This window comes from Podarcis erhardii, assembly GCF_964252035.2.
Source record: "Podarcis erhardii genome assembly, chromosome: 1".
In the NCBI taxonomy this organism is placed as follows: domain Eukaryota; kingdom Metazoa; phylum Chordata; class Lepidosauria; order Squamata; family Lacertidae; genus Podarcis; species Podarcis erhardii.
Genome location: NC_138497.1, coordinates 81,825,879 through 81,840,970, shown reverse-complemented (window position 1 = coordinate 81,840,970; position 15,092 = coordinate 81,825,879). Strand labels below are relative to the sequence as shown.

Below are 15,092 nucleotides of genomic sequence, written 5' to 3'. Positions count from 1 at the left end.
CACTGAATAATGCAATAGGCACACATCAGTTTGAGCTAGCTGGGTTGTCCTTAGGAAGCCTGGAGGGTTCGTGCCCCTCCCACTCCCTGCTCACGACAGCTTTAGACACGACTTGAAGGAGGATGACTGGCAAGCAGGCTCCTCCTTAAGTGAAGGTCAGTGCAGGCTAAAGAATGCTCCTGGGAACGATCAGAGAGCAAGCCTCGTGCTTGTGCTGCCCTTCAAATGGATGTCAACGTGTTGTCAGGACATATTGCAAATACAGCCTTGCCTCTTAGCACAGAAACCAGGTGAAGGTGGCATTTTCAGCAGTGACACCCAGCATGCCTTATAGGCTGCAATACTTCAGCATGCTTACTTGGGAGTAAGCTCCATTGAACTCAATAGGATTTGCCTGCCTGTGTAGACATGCACAGGATTGGGCTGCTTGCATTGTGTTTTGGCGCCATCACTTGTGGGTGTTATTAATGTGATGTTAAAGGGGAAAGGAGCATTTCAAAGCAAAAGGTAGAAAGCGGAGGAGGGAATATAAAAGGCAAAATAAAAATACAGGTGATTTCTTATAGAGGGTGACACTTTGTTTGGCAGGAGGGGAGGCATTTCACAAAGCTCTCCAATTTGTTGTTCTTTTTCTCAGCCATATTTTAAAATGTGTTTTAAAGGTTGTTGTTTTTGTGTGTCTGTGTGTATCCATTTTGTTTTTGAATGTGTTTTCCTGTCTCAGTACGAGGAACAATTCAAAGTGGACCAAGAGTGCAAAGAAGTTTGGGAAGCAGGAGGTGGCTGGGTTGTAACTACTATGTCAATGCACAGAAAAAGGACCCCCACCATAGGTCCAGTTGATGGCTGAGTACACCACAAAATTCTACCATAGTCTCTGTATTATGCTGTTACATAGTATGATACACACACACTTGTAAATAAGGCCACAAAACTTACTAGCCTGCAGGGGACTGGCAGAGGAATGATAGCGTGTTCCTCCCCTCCTGCAGTAATCCACTGTATTTCTATACCTGAAGGAGCATCTCCACTCCCATCATTCAGCCCGGACACTTAGGAGGTCCAGCTCCGAGGGCCTTCTGGCGGTTCCCTTACTGCGAGAAGCCAAGTTACAGGGAAGTAGGCAGAGGGCCTTCTCAGTAGTGGCGACCACCCTGTGGAATGCCTTCCCACCAGATGTCAAGGAAATAAACAACTATCTGACTTTTAGAAGACATCTGAACGCAGCCTTGTTTCAGGAAGTTTTTTATGTCTGATGTCTTATTGTATTTTTAATATTTTGTTGGAAGCTGCCCAGAGTGGCTGGGGAAACCCAGCCAGATGGGCAGGGTATAAATAATAAATATATTATTATCATTATTGTTGTTGTTGTTGTTGTTGTTGTTGTTGTTGTTATACTGGGTACAAAGTAGGGGGTCTTCCCTCCCCTAGCAACTCACTTGGTTCTGTGCTGGGCCCAGAGGAGAAACGGAATGATCTCTCCTACTTCTACCAGCCCCTTCACTTCCTTGCATGCAATTTCTTGTCACCTATGGTTACCAGGCTAGTGCTTAAATACAAGGCTGGCATAATATCCGTGAAACAGGAATAAAAGCCACAACCAATGTCAGACATATGCAAAAGGGGGAAAGGGGCATCAGCATCTGCTCCTGTGAAATTTAAGAGCTGGTTTTCTAGTTGCTTAGACTATCAAGCTAGCCTGTTCTGAAATCCGTTTTAGGAGTCAGTATCATCTGGTTTGCTGCAGCTTTCTAAAGGAAGGAGGTTCCCTCTGTTGATTAGGCTGTTCTTCCTCCACTTTCCTCCCTTCATCAGAGCTAGCTGGTGATGTACAAGCAGAATAGCTCCACCTGACACCATCAGTTCAAGACCCATTACAGTGGTACCTCGGGTTACGTATGCTTCAGGTTACATACACTTCAGGTTACAGACTCCGCTAACCCAGAAATAGTACCTCAGGTTAAGAACTTTGCTTCAGGATGAGAACAGAAATCGTGCGGCGGCAGCAGGAGGCCCCATTAGCTAAAGTAATGCTTCAGGTTAAGAACAGTTTCAGGTTAAGAACGGACCTCCGGAACAAATTAAGTACTTTACCTGAGGTACCACTGTATAGGTTCAAGAACCGAAGCTGCATAAAATTTTCAAGAACGGAACATTTTATAAGTTACTGTACCTTTATTATAACTTTCTAACCAGATAATAATTAAGAAATCAAATGACTCTTCTAGTCAATATAGCATTTTCATTTGCTATGCAGTATGCAAAAAACCTATTGTGTTGCTAGCGAAAATGGCCATGACTCCATTCAATTGACAAGCAACATTGCAGTCTTGTGACTGCCTCACATTCTGCTGTGAAAATGACCAGCCAGCACTGAGAGGAATTCTGGGAGCTTCATGTCAAACAAGGCCTCATTTATTAGGTATGCATAATCAGTCCTATTTCCATATTTGTTTCCTTTAAGATGATACTGTGTTAGTAGTCAGATGAGCTGATCTTCATATGCGTGACAAATTGATAACAACACAGCATTTGTACAGGATTTTTTTTGGGGGGGGGGCCTTATTTGCAGCACTTTACATATAATATATTGGGGTAATTCTTGCATCAGCTGTGTAAGTGTTGCAAATTGTGGTCTGTGTTGCAAACTGAGAGAGTTTAAGAGACAAAAGGTGGTTGAGAGAGAGAGAGAGAGTAAAGCTAACCCAAGGCCACCTAATTTGGCACATACCGGTATGTGAAATTGACTTGAAACATACATGCACTTCCTTTTTCCTAACACTATTTACAACAGAGAGTTTAGGACTGCCCCTGTTCACATAGATAAGGGTTTCAATAGTAAACCTTCAGTATCTTCTAGGAATAAATAGTAAAATAATATTTCATTTCATTTGTTATTTATTTGTATAATCTCAATGTATTTGTGTGTGTATGTGTGTTTACTTTTTCACAGGATCTAAATCAGGAGCCAGGTATAATATGCAAAGGCAACGTGCTGACAGGACCTCGCTCCTGTTAGCAATTGTGCTGCAACGTTCTGCAATAACTGCAGTTTCTGGACCAAGCATCAGGGCAGCAATCCAGTCTTGAAATCACGGATGCCAAGACTACTGTGATCAAGCTATCCTAGTCCAGGAAGAGTCAATGCTCTTGTATCATCCGAAGTTAGTAATAGGTAGTCCTAGCCCAGGGGTTGTCAACCTGGTCCCTACCGTTTCAGGATTCTAGGTGGGTGGTAGGTGGTTCTACGACACAAACTGAATCGCTCCCACCATCGAGCACTGGTGGGCGGTAAGGAAATTTTACCATCAAGAAAGATGCATTAGTGGGTGGTAGGTATAAAATGTTTGACTACCCCTGGTCTAGCCATTAAGGTCACCTGGGCCTCCAGTTACATTGCTAGATCCCAAAGCACCCGCAGATGGCATATCTGCTTCTGCAACCCCATCCAAGGCAGGCAAATGTCTTAAGTTATCAGTCACAGGAACCCCCCCCCCCCCCCGCACAGCACCTTCATCTTCCTTGGATTCAGGCTTATTTTCTCTCATCCACCCCACTGCACAGTGTCTCCTGATTCAGATGTTGTGGAGAAGCAGAGCTGAGTATCATCAGCATACAGAAAGGACCATGCCCCAGATTTCCGTGTTGTTGTTGTTGTTTGGATAACATTTTATTAATTTTCCAAAAATAACAAAAAACAAATAAATTCACTTTAAACAATTTCAGCCATAAATCTTAATTGACTTCCCTCCACTCCCCCTCCTAGTTCCATTATTTTACTCTTATTCATGCACGTCCCTAAAATCTTATATTCTTAACAATCTAAATTTTAAACCTTCTTCTTCTTATTACAAGTGACTTTTAAAAGTTCAACTAATGTAAAAGCCTATAAACAAAGCTCACAAGATTATGCTTTAAACATTCCCCTTATATAAAAGAAAAAAGAAAGGAAAAAAACCAACATCTTTTTGGGTTTCAAATTGTCTAATGTGCCCTGCATAGTTCACTGGATTATTCTACCAATCTTCTTTGGTGGTGGCTTCTTCCTTCTCTAGGGATGGGCCATGCCCCAGATTTCCCAGTGACCTCTTCCAAAAGTTTCATATAGATATTCCAAAGCATTGGGGAGGCTGAATAGTAGTACTCTCCCGATGCTATTCTTTGGGCCTAGTCATGTAAGTAGGATTAGAACCACAGTAGCAGAGGGCCCCTAATTCCCATTCCTTGGAGCTGGTCCAGGAGGATACAAAGCATGTGGCGAAAGCCACATAGAGATTGAGGCTCATACACTTGTGGTAAAGATAATTCATCAGGGCAACCAAGGCCAGCTCTGTCCCATGGCCAGACCTGAGTTTTTAAAAAGTATGTAACTAGGCAACCATACAGCTTCAAAAGGGGGAATTTTCACAGACCTTGTCTGGCAGCCCTCTAAATAATAAATAATCATATTAACATCTGGAAGATTGTGTCAAGTTCCATATGGCTAGCAGTTCCTCTTCTGGACTTCCTGCAAAATACTTGTGATGTACTGAGCAGATGTATGAATCTTCTTCAATATTTAAATCATGCATTCCAGCTGTAGTTCCTCATGGAGGCTGGAGACTCATCATGCACAAACAGCCCCCAAAAAGGACCCCTTGGTGGAAGCAGGACTTATAGTGATCAGGAAAACAATATAAAAGAATCTGCAACACAGAGGAAAGAGGACCTTTGTGCTCCATTCCCAAGTAAGTACAGTGGTGCCCCGCAAGACGAATGCCTCGCAAGACGAAAAACTCGCTAGACGAAAGAGTTTTCCATTTTTTGAGTCGTTCCGCAAGACGAATTTCCCTATGGGCTTGCTTCGCAAGACGAAACGTCTTGCGAGTTCTTGCGAGTTTGTTTCCTTTTTCTTAAAGCCGCTAAGCCGCTAAGCCGTTAATAGCCGCTAAGCCGCTAAGCCGTTAATAGCTGCTAATCCGCTAATAGCCGTGCTTCGCAAGACGAAAAAACCGCAAGACAAAGAGACTCACGGAACGGATTCATTTCGTCTTGTGAGGCACCACTGTATTCAAAGGTAAGTCCAAGGGATGCCGAGAAGAAGTATGCTTATTGTAGCCTTTGCCTGAATCTTACTTATGGGCATTTCGTAGGCAAGCGGGGAGGGGAGACACTTAGCTTTGCTCATGCTTTGTTCTGTGTCTGTGTGTGCCCTGTCAAATAGTTTCTCTGCCTTGAAAGTTAATACCTTATCCAAAAACATCCATATGCATACCTAACATCAGAGTCATAGAGAACCTGTGGCCATTCATGACCATTGATCATGATAGCTAGGGCTGATGGAGACTGCTAGGGCTGATCATGATAGCTAGGGCTGATGGATAGCTAGGGCTGATGGCAGCCCATTTCCTATGTGAACAAGCCCGAGTGGATAAAAATCAGCACACAAAAATGGGAGATTCGGCTCTCCCAGTTGCCTTTTTCTAAAAAGGCGAAAACCTTCCTGTTAAGGTTTATTTCCTGCGCTCAAGTGAGAAACGGCTAAAGCCTTTGTATAACTGATCTGTTATGCAGAGATTGCTCTGCAAGCCTTTAAAATATTTATTTACTTCTTTTGAAAGTCAATTTACTGCTGGCGGAAGGTGCTGGCTTCACTTCCCCAGAGACTGGAGCCTGCTCTTGATCAGTATTCACAGAACTGAGGTGAGCACCAGCAGTGCTTGTTCCTCCATCACTTCCTAACAATGCGCCTCCCCTGAAAGGAGTGCCTCTTGTTTATTTGTATTTACTTATCTAAGACCATTTCTTATACTGCTCAATATATAAAATATGTTTAAGCAGTGTAGGCAAATATTACATAACTATACCATAAACCCATCCATGCAAACTACTGAGAACATCAATAAAAATACTAGAAATACAATAAAGCATTAGAACATACAGAAGACAGGATTCAGGGAAAGCCTGGGGGCAGGGAGGGAAGCTGTCTTTTCAGAAGATGCAGGTAATCAGTGGTAATGATGGCAGAAGCGGCATCATAGAAGCTGCATAATGCTATGCAGCAGGGGTTCAAAATTAGCTAATTACTGAGGACCCCCTGTTTTTCAAAAGCCAAGCCACAAGATTTGGGGTAGCCCCTAATAAGCAAAATATTTTAGGTATCCTAAAAAACAACAGACCATAAAATCTGTGATATTACCATGAAAAAATGACAAAAAATAATTAGTTGGTGGGAGGTAAGTATAGGTGCCATGCACCCCCGGGTGTGTTTATTGCAGACCACAGTAAGAATAAATGATCCAGAGGCATTCTCCAAATTCTGGACCCCGAATACAAAATTCAAGACACTTTAACAACATTAGCTTGTGAACGATCCCTTTCAGAAACATGACTGGATAACAGAACATGTGGACAGCTTGTGGACTCCTTACTGGTATACAAAAAAGCACACTCCTGTCTACTAGCTGTACCATGGCAACAGATAGTTCTGAACAAAGTTTATAAATTCACTATTCTTCTGTCTCGTGCAAAACGTTGCATTTTTGGTAGTCTGTTACATGAAGCGGTCAGTTTGGAGCTTCTGGTCTCTTCAAGGCCACTTCACCTTTCTGGTATGTGAAGCTGATAAGTGATGCCCTGTTTGTTAGCAAAAAGACAGGTTGAGGTGCATAAAAAAATCTCTGCTTAGCTAGGTATATACTTTTATGCAGGACAATGGCACAGATACATTGTGCCATTGTGGTTGTGACTGGGAACTTGTTTGTGCAGGCTTAGCACTTAGCAGGCTGAGGTCAGTTGTGTATCAGAAACATGTTCTGTGACAGGGTGAGAGCATGTCAGTATAGGGGTTCTCTGTACTTCACCTTCCAGCTAGCCTGAAGGAACTTGGCAGATCTCCTGTGTTCCTAATCGGCACAACCTCTCCTTGGTGTCCTGCTAGCTGCTGACAGCGGACTGTAAGCTATTGTTCAGTAGAAACTGATTCAAAGCAAAAATATTAGAGCTGTGAAAGCAACGTATGAGAGCAATGTATGCTCAGAAATGCCTGCCTGCCGTATTGACCCCAGTGGGTCTCAAGTCATGACATTCAGCTGGGTCCCAGGCAATGACACTCGGGTATCACTTCTACTTATTTCCGAGATAAGCTATGGCTGCTATCAGCCTTTGCCAGCTCTGAAGAGACCATCCACTGGGCACTCCGTCAACTGTTTCTCCCATACAAATGAGCTGCTGCTAAAGGATGAAGCCAACATTGCTCTAGTTTTTACATCATACACCTGATCTTTGAAGGCTTGTTTACAGAAATGCCTAGTTAAGGCTCCTCCAACAAAGACCCATGAAAGAGACCCACAAGAATGAGACATTTGGTATTTGGTAAACAAGAATGACCTTTCTGATTCATTTAGAGCCAGCACAGGGCTTCCGTAAAGCCCAACAGGGGAAGCAGAGCTCAGTTTCTAGTGTTGTGGCTTCAGAGGAAGAGAATGGCCACAGTAGCCTGCCTGGCAAACTGCCACAGTCTTTGGAAAAGCATGTTCCTCTGTGCCTCTTTCTGTGTATGTCTCTGAAAATAGTTTCAAATAAGAGGCCTTGTTCTGTAGCTGAACTGCACAGCTCCTTGTAACAGCCTCTTGTGTTCCAAAGGCATCCGGGATTCCTTGGCAACCGAGTGGCCCCTTGCCAGGCACCCATTGTTAGTCACTCGGTGGGTTTGAATGAGCTGCATTGTGGGGGGAAATTCACATTCATTATGTTGAATGTGGATCTGTGCTTCCATTACTGCTGCAGGGAAGAACCAAACGCTGGCTGAATATAGTCAACAACAACAAAATAAATGTAGGCCTCTGTCAGATGTTATGCATAAAATGTATTTAAACAGCCTAAGTGCCAGACTTTGGCTGTTAATAGTAGCCAAGCAAGCAAGAACGTGAAGGTGTTGCAGCGATTTCTAGGGATGTAAGGAGCTGGTGGCTTCTGTCCCATTCTGTGTTTGTCATAAACAATGCTATTCTACTGACATTCAGCTTCCACTGAAACGTACATTATTCATTTCACTATCCACTATGCCTGAAACTAACATAATTAATTGTGTGATTAATTTTGATGGAAGAGAAATGTCCAAAACAGTGCAGAAAATAACATAACTATGTGTGTAACGTTTGCAGTCTAACCCCGCCCCCTCATATTTCACTTCTGTGATTTCCATTCCTGACCTCAAACATGCATATTATGACAATTTCCACTCCCATTTCCAATGAAGTTTCTGACATTCCCAGCTTTTTCCTGGGTCTTATTCTCCATGGATATTTTCTTTTGCAAACTGGTATTACATTGGCTATTACCTTCCAATCCTTTGGCAGGGAGGCTGATTATATATACCCTGGCCTTTGGCACCTGATGTGATTTCATTTTTTGTAATTCTAAGTTTTTAAACTATTTTTAGTATTGTATTTTAAGTTGTTGTAACTCTCCCAGGATCCTTAGGTTGAATGGGGATTTTTTATTATTATTATTATTATTATTATTAACCTTACAGAGGCCAACAACTGAAGGAACCTGGAATAAGTTAACAGAGGCTAGTATAATAATTAATCCTCCACTGAGTATATCAGTCCAGTTTCAGGTTCAAATGTACCCCAAGAAAACCATACAAATAAAACACCTGTGAGAAAATATTAAGCATGACATCATTTGCATGTAACTAAAAAAAACCTTAACATATCTGCAAAGTAGGGTCAATAATACCCACAATGTAAAATACATAAGGCTACTACAAGGATGATGTGTGGGGTCTAGTAGACCCCACTGTTTTTAAAACATACAGCAACATACTGTGCCATTAACATACGTATAATTATTACAGTTGAATAACAGTAATCATGAGTTGTGAATTACCCATAACAGTAGCAACAAATTTCACAGAACCACAGAATATTGTACTCCAGCAGCTTGGGCACAATTCACCACATTTCACAGCTGCGTGAGTTGGACAGGCAAAACATGAGGCCCATTGTTGATGCAATTTTCTTTCACTGTTTCACCCACAGAGATGGCACTTGCCCCTTTTTTTGGTGCCAGCAGCGGCAGACCCTACCATTTCCAAGGCTGCCTTTCTCGGCACCCCAGGAAAGCTGGCTATGTCCCTAAACTCAAGCCAGGTTTGGTCAGCTCTAGAAACAAATCATCTAGGAAGTTATATTGGGGTGTTCACAACACTGTGGGCTGTTCAGTTTTGAAATAACATGGGCATTTATATAGGCAATCCCTACTATATTTGTAAAAGCCAGAATTTCCTTTTAATATATTGTTATGAATGTGGGTGTGGGTGTGGGTGGGGAACCGGCAAGTGTTAGAAACTAATACAGCCTTTTAATTCCAAGAAATAGCCAACATAGCTTCCTGGTGAGGTGATGGGAGATTAAGGTGTTTGGTGCAAGATGGCAAATCGGTGCGGCCCCCTCCCTCTACAGAATAAGCCAGTTGGGAGCAGAATTTGGGCAGGAATGTGACCTAGAAGTAAGGCAACAAGCTGGAGAGAGTCAGAGCAATGTTTGATTTCTGTTTTAATCCAAGTCTGCAGCTATGGGAGAAGCAAGATTCCTTTGGGGTGTTAATGTTGTGAACCCCTCCATTGTAGGATCAGGTTGTATACATGTGTAAATAATCCATATATCACAATGGCACCACAGTCTCCACTGTGCCTCATTTCCAAAAGGAAACATAAACCCTGAGTAAGCGCCTGGAACCCCTGGAATCTCGCACTGCTCGGAGATTGGGGTGGCATGCAACAATATTTTTCCTGAAATACCAGCTGGAAAGTCACACACCAACAAGACTGAAGAATACTCAGAGCATGGAGTTGTAGAAGGCTAACACAGAAGTTTTACCATTTTGTTCCTTGCTGTTGGGTACGTTTGTCCCCGCCTGGTGATTGGGTCTCTAAAACCGGGAACCTGTTACTAAATTTGGAATCTGTCCCTAAATGGCTATTGGAAGGATCCTTCTTGTCATAATACCAAGTGGAGGGTTAATTCTTGGGCACCTTTCACAACTTCAGGAAAACAGGCCAGAAGCTCATTGGTAGTAAACAAACAAAAGAAAAGCGCTGCTGGATCAGATGAAAAGTCCTCCAAGTTTAGTCCTCCCACAATGACCAGCCAGATGCGTGTGGGAAGCCTGCAAGCAGGATACATGTGCACCTAGCACTCTCCCATTTGTGTTCCCCAACAACTGATATTCAGAGGCATAACTTTGATATTGGAGGTAATATATTGCCACCCTGACTAGTAGCCAGGGATATCCTTACATTCCATGAACTGGTCTAATCCCCTGTTAAAGCTATCCAGATCACATCCTGTGATTGGCAAATTCCATAGCTCATCTGTGCACTGTGTGCACTTCAACTGTCTGCTCTGAATCTCCCAACATTCAGCTTAATTGGAAAACTCTGGGTTTGAGTACCATGAGAGCAGTGTGGAGATTCTTTCTGTCCACTTGGCTCCACACCATGCATGTTCCATAGTTGGCGAGAATTTCCACAACACAGAGGAGGCCATATTTAACCCTGCTGGTAGACCAAGAGTATGAACTGCACACCTACTTCAACCAGTGGAAACAAGAACTGTATACACAGCCAATAGAGAAATACCTTGCTGTGATTATTCCCTTATCATTGAAATTATGGACCCTTCGATAGAATAACTGAACACAATCCCTTTGATTCTATCCTTCTTGCATGGCTGGGTGCTTCCATTCAGGCCCAGATTCAGAAGCGAGGTATGCCACGGAGAGGAGAACATCCCAAATGGGAATACATGGTTGCTGTCTTCTCCCAGCTGTTGGTGTCCTTCACACAGGCATGACAGTGACACAGAGCTCTTGTCATTTGCCTCAGCTTCAGCAACAGATCCTAAGAAGCTAGCTGCTGACTCAGTGCTCCTTATGGGCATCTCTCCTTAACAAGTTCTTGACCTGTGCTTCAGAGGAATTGGAGAAAGTACGGTAATTCAAAGGGTAGCACACCAAGTCTCCTTTCTAAGGAGACACACAAAAACCACTTCGGAGCCTGCTTCACCACCTCCCGGGTCCATCTACCATCAAACCTCCTGGGAGAAGGATCGTGATTACCTTTTTTATAGTTTGATATTGTTTATTATATTTAGGGGGATGTTTTTTAAATGTAGTTCCAATGGCTTGGAAGAATCTGTATCCTGAAAGGCAGGGTACCTTATAAAGAATTGAAATAAATAAACAAGAAATGAATGCATCCTTGATCAAAGCAAGCATGCCTACCAGTAGTGTTTTTTCTTTATGGTGGGGGACAGGGGGATATTTCTGTAAAGATGCCTTAACTAGTGAGAACTCTTGGGAAAAAGCTGGTTCTGTGAACATCCTTTTATTTTTCTGGATATTTTGTGGTTTTCTGTGACTCTAGATATTGTCAGGATCTAGGCAAGGGCTCTGGGTGGCCATATTCAGTTCCATACCTGAAGGGTGAAAGCTCTGCCCTGGGGTCTCTGAGCTCAAGAAGCAAGGTGGCTGGAGCCTGAGAAACAGCAGACAGAAGGTCTTATGTTTTTCTTATGATTACACTGGAGGCAGGCTTCACCATATACTGGTTTTATTGAAAGTAAAATGTATCAACCTTTATGAACATATTGCTGAACCTCTTATATAATGTTCCTGGTGAACATTTTCACACGACCACGGAATGTGGCCTTTTGCTGAGTTTTTCAGTGGTTGCTGTGAAATTGTTCACCTACTCAGGAAGCATTGTTCTCACCATGTTTTGATTTCATGTGGCATCTGCAGGGAGTCAAACTTGGTTACATAGTGTTGTGACATTATCCTATTTACTCTTAGATTCAGGGGCATTGTGTGGGCGCTGCCAGGGGGCTGTAGCTCCAGGTGCATAATTTTTTTAGTGGGTGTGAACCAGGAGCCCCCCACTACAGGTGCCCCCAGCACGGCCCAACCCAGTGCTCCTCTCCGCCCACCAAGGACCCCATCAGCTGGGTGGGCTTCTCCCTGAGTGGGCAGGCAGGTGGCTCAGTGTGGCCCTGCTTTGATCCAGTGGCAGTGGGGTTGATCCTGTGGCACCGGTGGCAACAGCTGGGCTACCCTGGACACTGACAACTCATATGTATATACCACCCTCTCACAAAATATCAGGGTGGTGCAAAGCAATATAAAAACATTTTGAAAATAAATTTCAAGCAGGACAGAATACCATTCCATAGCATGGGTCCAGCGACACTAAATGGCTGACTTCTGGTGGAGGCCAGTCCAGGCTCTGTGACATGAGGGACAGCTAACAGCATTCCTCCAGTTCTCAGCAATCTGGCTGGGATATGAGGGCTCAGGGAGTACGTTTTGTGGAAATAAGTTATGTGAACATGTTTTAAATGAGCAATTACAGTCAAATTGTGAGAGCAAAAAAGGTGCAAAGACCGTAAGTGATGGGGGAAGGGCGTAAGACCTGCTATTAACCAGTACTGGTCATTGCTGAATTATTCAAAGTGTAATGAAAGGAAGAGTGGTGGTTTTTTAAAAAAGTAATTTATAAACATACAAAACTAGAAAATTACATGGCAATTTAAAAACAGCATACAAAATTACAGAAAATGTGAAAAGCTTGTGGCAATTACAGCAATTATATACAGAGGAAAAAGAACTGCACTTAAAACAGGATTAAGCCAGGGAAAATGATGTAGAGTTATTGATACCCAAGTCTTTCTTATGTGCAGAACCACTGGAGCCCTACACTTCACTTACAGGGAAGCTGTTAATTGAGCCTAACAGTAACAGTTTCAATGCAAAGTCTCCACAGGAAAGGGACTTTTCAGTGGTGGCATCACGGCAATGGAATGTTGTCCTCGGAGAGGCTTACCCGGTGCCTAAGTTGATGCTATTTTGGTGACAGGGGAAGAAGACTTTTTTATTATCACGAGACTTTTCTTCTGATTCAGCTTTAGTTTTATTTCTCCCCTTTGCCACATGCTTTTATGCTGCTACATTTTCTTGCTGTCGTATAGTGTTGTATGTATTTTTAAATTTGCTTTAAAAACTACATTGTTGTAAGCTGTCCTGAGAATCTGGTCAGCCTATAAACATTTAGACTAAAATAATTAAAAGAAAGAAAAGAAAAGAAAAGAAAAGAAAAGGTGTATATATTACCGGTATATAGCAATGGCATAGAACCTTTGACCCTCCACATATTGTTGAACTGCAACTTTCTATTACCCTGACCAAGCTTGCCAGGGCTGATGGGAGTTGTAGTTCAGCAATATCTCGAGGGTCAGAGGCAAGCTTCCCCATAACTATAATATAGAATTGTGGCTAGATTTCTAATTCACTGCAGTTTAACAGTACCACAACCACAGTAGGCTTACGGCATATATTTTGGGAAGTGTGTTTTCTTTTCCAGCTTTACATACCAGTACCGGGTTTTTGTTTTCTTGCTTTCAACAAAGCTGACAAATTATTGGCTCTGTTCTCACCTCAACCCGCCTCCCAGCTCCCCCCTCTCCCCCAATGGCTGCCTGTCTTTATTATGATTTGGATTGTGGCGACGGCTGCTTGGACATGTTGACTGGATTCTTAATCACAGGCGCTTCATCCAAGTCAGAGAGGCTCATGAGCCAGGCAGGCCTTGGCACAGTCGTGAGAAAGGCAGAAACCCAAAGGATCAGATGGCATTAAATGTCGTGGTGCTGTGCTCTCTAGGAGACAATATGTCCTAGAGCCCAATCACACACAGAGAGGCACTCCATTCCAGAACCGTCATTTAATGCAGCTACTCCGCAGGAGTACCCCAGAGACGTGACATTAACTCGGTCGCTCTCGATTCCAGAGGCACAGCATTAGCACTCCTAGCAAATTGCTAAGAGGAACAAACTGGCCGAGGTGGTTAATAAAGCAGAAGAGATGGAGGTAGAAGCAATCGTGGGGAAAACAGGGACAGCGAGAGACGAGGGTGGGGTGGCATAGGAGAGATGTTGTGAGGTGATGGACAGAGCAGAGGCAGTGTGCTGGTGACACCTGTGCATTTGTTGGAAACACATGCCTAAGGCTGTGTGTGTGTGTGTGTGTGTGTGTGTGTGTGTTTGCACAGGCAGCTTAATTTCCCCCTCTTCCTTCACAACAGGATCTGGAGAGTTTTAAGGCCTGAAAGAGTCAGCAAGTTGTTTGTTCCAACCATCTGTCTCATTTCCCTTAGCAACAATTTGTCCTTCTCTTCTCCTTGGTGAAGTATCTGAAGCAAAGTCTGGCTGTTAACCCCCTCCCCCTCCCAGTCATTTCTCACCTCTGTTGGCTCTCTTGTAGGTCATTCCCTATATATCCCATACATAGATCTGTGACGTCTCCTCTCCATCTGTCCTTTGGGTATGATGTACATGCTAACATTCTGGGGGCGTGATGCTGAGAGAGGAAGCAAGTACATTAACATTCTGAGGGAGGGAGCTTTGAGATGTGCATGAGATGTACTTGGAGGTATACAAACTTGGTATAATCTTGCTGTGCATTGGCCTCGTTCACCCATCAGATTCAGCCGCTCTTTAAAACGAACTATGGTTTAATTCACACAAGCAGCGTGATGGTCTACTCTACGCTACTCAAAAGGTCTCACAATGCACCTCCCCTGTTCCTGGTGCGCTGTGGATGAAACGAGCCAGAGTGTGGTTTCTTGTGTCAGCTGAATTAGGGTTCGTGGTTTGTTTCCCTCCCAACAAACCACAAGTGGTAACCAAAGTTTGTTCTTGGTTTGCTGCTCATGGCTGGTTTGAGGAAAATAAAACCACGCGTTCAGGATGGGATGACTGAACAAACCACAACAAGACTCTGGCTTGTTTAGTTCTTTCTTATTTATTTATTTATTTAGGAGTATTTATATCCTGCCTACTAACTGACGTTTACAGGGTGGCTTACAATATATTTTAAACACAATAAAATAGACAGTGATGCAGTAGTCACTACAGAAGGGCAAAGGGGTGCATAAAAGCATCCCCCCCATTCTTTGATGGTCCAACCATGATGGCCTTTCTGCAGCTGCCTCTCATGGCCTAGAATGGATTGTTGAAGCAGCTAGATATTAGTCTCACACAGGCCAAAAC

General features: G+C 43.3%; 1 long non-coding RNA gene across 1 annotated transcript in view; it reads left to right on the top strand.

Annotated features, from left to right (window-relative positions):
* The window catches only part of LOC309328102, a 38,220-nt gene that overhangs the window by 13,899 nt on the left and 9,229 nt on the right, over positions 1–15,092 (top strand). The window contains exons 3-4 of the long non-coding RNA XR_014150704.1: positions 4,577–4,727; positions 5,601–5,682. This is a non-coding gene — a long non-coding RNA (uncharacterized lncRNA). The remainder of the gene's footprint in view (positions 1–4,576; positions 4,728–5,600; positions 5,683–15,092) is intronic.